Source organism: Cervus canadensis, chromosome 14 (genome assembly GCF_019320065.1).
Source record: "Cervus canadensis isolate Bull #8, Minnesota chromosome 14, ASM1932006v1, whole genome shotgun sequence".
In the NCBI taxonomy this organism is placed as follows: domain Eukaryota; kingdom Metazoa; phylum Chordata; class Mammalia; order Artiodactyla; family Cervidae; genus Cervus; species Cervus canadensis.
In genome coordinates this window covers 38,866,112-38,869,841 of record NC_057399.1, presented here as the reverse complement: position 1 = coordinate 38,869,841, position 3,730 = coordinate 38,866,112, and positions in this window count along the sequence as shown.

Below are 3,730 nucleotides of genomic sequence, written 5' to 3'. Positions count from 1 at the left end.
CTCAAAGAAAGGTGATCTACAAAGTCATCTGATTTTAAGTGGCATATTTACAATGTTGAGCAATCAAATATTCTGAAATTACTTCCTTGAAAGAAAAACTTGATTATCACTGTGGGAACATTGAGGTCCCTAGGGTAAAGGCAGAAAAGAACTTTCCATACAGATCAATATCTAATTTATTTGTCTATTAGGAAACTCTCAGCTTTGACCTATTTTATCTAAAAAAGGTGAGACAAATAAGACAAATCTATACACCATATTAACAAATATCCTAACAAAGGTTAGGATACAGAGAAGAATGAAGAGACATTCAATATATACAAGTCATCAAAATTATGGATATCTAGTCAAAAAAGCATTGTAGAAATGTCCTGAACTCATCTCCTTCAATGGACACAACAAATGTACAACTACGTATGGCATAATTTCCTCTGAAAAAATTGAAAGCTGGATGAACAGAGCCTCTACAGTTAAGAATAAAAGGATAGAGAGTAGGATAGGCAAAGATGCAGTCTTGCCAAATATAAAATACAGCCCAGGCACAGTGATCCACAAATGGGAAGGAATGCAAAGATAAAAAACATTTCCTAGAGGAGTAAATGGTTTGTGCTCTACATCACACACCCCAACCCTTACATCTGGTAAAGAAGTGGCCAGCTGCACCAAAACTGACTTTGAAAAACCAACAGGCAGTACATCCAGAAAAGTCTAGAAGTGAGAATCTGCTCTTAAAGGCCTTCAGCACTGACTTAATCATCCCAGGACTCAATGAAACAACACTACATTGAAAAACATCTATTTCATATGAGAAGGAGACCACTTATTGATTTTTACAGCATATACTGTAGAGGCAGGAAACTATTGTAACTCTTTCCAGGAATGGGGACTCTGGGAGAATTAATCTTTGCAATTTCATTTTGCACTGTTAACACCATCATTGGTGAGCACTCTCTTGGAACTCTTTCTCTAAACTGACAGAGCTGGTGGAAATGGCCTGCTGAAAGTTCCCTAGCAGTTGCACATTAGTTGTGTGCTATAGCCAGCTAACTTCAGCCCTTCCACATGGCAGCAGCAGCTCCACCTAAGCAGGTAGCCATGTACAACCCACAGAGGAGATGCCCTTGAGTACCAGTCTCTGGTGGCCATGGAGGATCATGTATCAGGGCTCCACTGGACAATGTCCACACAAGTCTCCTCCATCAATTCTGAGAGAGATAATTGATTCAAATAATACAAAGGCACTGAGGGTCAGGCCAAAGGAGACAGAGGAATGTATTCCAAATGAAAGAATCAGAGTAACCTCAGAAAAAGGCTCTAATGAAAAGGAAATAAGAAGTCCACCAATAAAGAGTTCAAAATAATGGTAGTAAAGATGTTCACCCAACTCAGGAATAAAATAGATGAACATGGGGAGATATTCAACAAATAGAAAATATAAGAATGTTCCGAAGAGAAATTATAGGCTGAGGATACAATAACAACCAAAAGATATGCTAGAAGGGTTCAGTGGGATACTAGATGAAGCAGAAGACTAGATCAGCAAACTGGAAGACAAAACAACAGGTTTCACTCAGACAACCCAAAATGAAAAGAAAAATTTTTGAAGTGAAGATAATTTAAGGGAAATATGGTACAACATCAAGTGGACTAACATTTGCAATCTAGGGGCTCCAGAAGGATAAGAGAGAGAAAGGGCCAGAAAACTTAGTTGAATACATAATGGCTAAAAAATTTCATTTTTTGGAGAAGAAATCAGACTATTAAATGATCCAGTTATTCCAATACTGGATATTTATCCAAAAATTATGAAAACACTAATTCAAAAATTGAGATGCACCCTATGTTTACTACAGTGGTATGTATGATAGCCAAGATATGGGAACAATCTAAATATCCATGAATAGAGCACTGGATAAAGAAGATACAGTTTATATGCCCAGAGGAAAACTACTCAGCCATACAAAAGAATGAAATCCAATTCTATGATGATGGATGGTAACTAGACTTTTGGTGATGATCACTTGGTAGTCTCCACAGATATCAAATTATAATGTTGCATACCTAAACTTATATACTTAATATACAGTTTTATCTCAAGAAAAAATATTACATCTTATATGAATGGTTTTGATATTTACTGAAAATTAGTTTTATGATTATCTCTTAAATTTCTATAGTTCTAAATAATGGTTTCCAGAGTATCTTTAAATTTCCCGGCATGTACAGAAAAAGTCACTAAGATTGTACTTAATCTATCATTCCACTCTTTATTACTCATTTTATTGTGTGAATATTTTTACTGGAAAATGTGAATATATAAATTTTAATTAAATAAAAATTGCATAATGATATAACACATCTAAGAGAAAAATGAAAGGACATAAGTATCCTTTCTCTTACCTACCAAAATTAAACTTTTATATATAGATATAATTCTATGTGAATTCTATTTGATATCTTTAATGTATTATAAGTCAAAATTATTTAACTGGAATATAATAAAATACAGCATTAAAAAAGAGTATCACTATGAAATTTCATTCATTCTAGAAATTTTAGAATTCCATATAAATTAGTCTACTAATATTATTCACTAGACACATGTTACTAGATAAAATGCAGAGAATTCTGATTACAATGTTTCATATCTCATAAAAAAAGTAGTGTCTCATGAAAAAGTCTCCTCACATGGTTTATGGAGCTACATTCTCTTCTGGATCACTTTCTACATCTAGTGATTCCTCTTTTGAACTTCTTTAAGATTAATCTTCCTCTATTGAGCTTTCAAAGCTAGAATTCCTAAATGCTAGATCCTGAACCATCTTCTCTACTCATTTTATATATAGGATATACCATTTATGTTGTTTCTTATGGTAAATTTAAAATGCGTCACCTACCTAGATCTCATTCAAGCTCCTGTCTGAGGTTTAAAATTACTTTATAAATCAGAGTGGATCAATCAAAGGAAATTCAGGCTAAAGAAATCTAAAACTTAAATCACAACCTTCCCTTTATGTCCCTTTTTCAGTGTTTCTTGACTCAGGAAATGACACCATCATACTTCTCATTCATTAGCTCCCAAACTTAAGAATTTTCCTTGACACTTCATTCTCCTATGAGTTCTTCATTGAGTCTATTTTATCCCTTCAATAAGTCTAGACTTATTTTTCCACTAACATCATCATCAGACACAAGTTTCAAACAACTTTAATCTCTTTATTTCAAACATGTACAAAGCCAATTGGTCCATTCAATGACTTTTCTTTTTCCTTCAACTCCACACATACACTGTACTTTTTTTCTCTGTGACCTTAACTTAATGACCTTTACAACCTCATCTTATATCACACTTCTCCTAGCTTTCCATCCTCTAGCCATACAAGCTTTCTTTTTGTTCCATAATGTTTCATGTTTTTGTTAACTAGAGGGCTAAGTACTTGGGATGTCTGCTAGAATATTATGATTCATTCTCAGCTTTAAGTGGTATATTCCTAGAAATCTTTTAGTTGGAGAACAACTGACACATTTCATTCCTCGGGAAGTCTTTCCTGAACCACCTTCTCCACTCTAACACTAATTCTAACATCATGTCAAGTTCTCCAGCACTTGTATAAAGACATATTTATAAACGGAAAACTTAATGAAGTAATTACTTTGCATTTATTGCTGGGTTTATGTGTTAAACACTTGCCTCCAATTCAAGTTTAGGCTCTATAAGGGTGGGGGACTT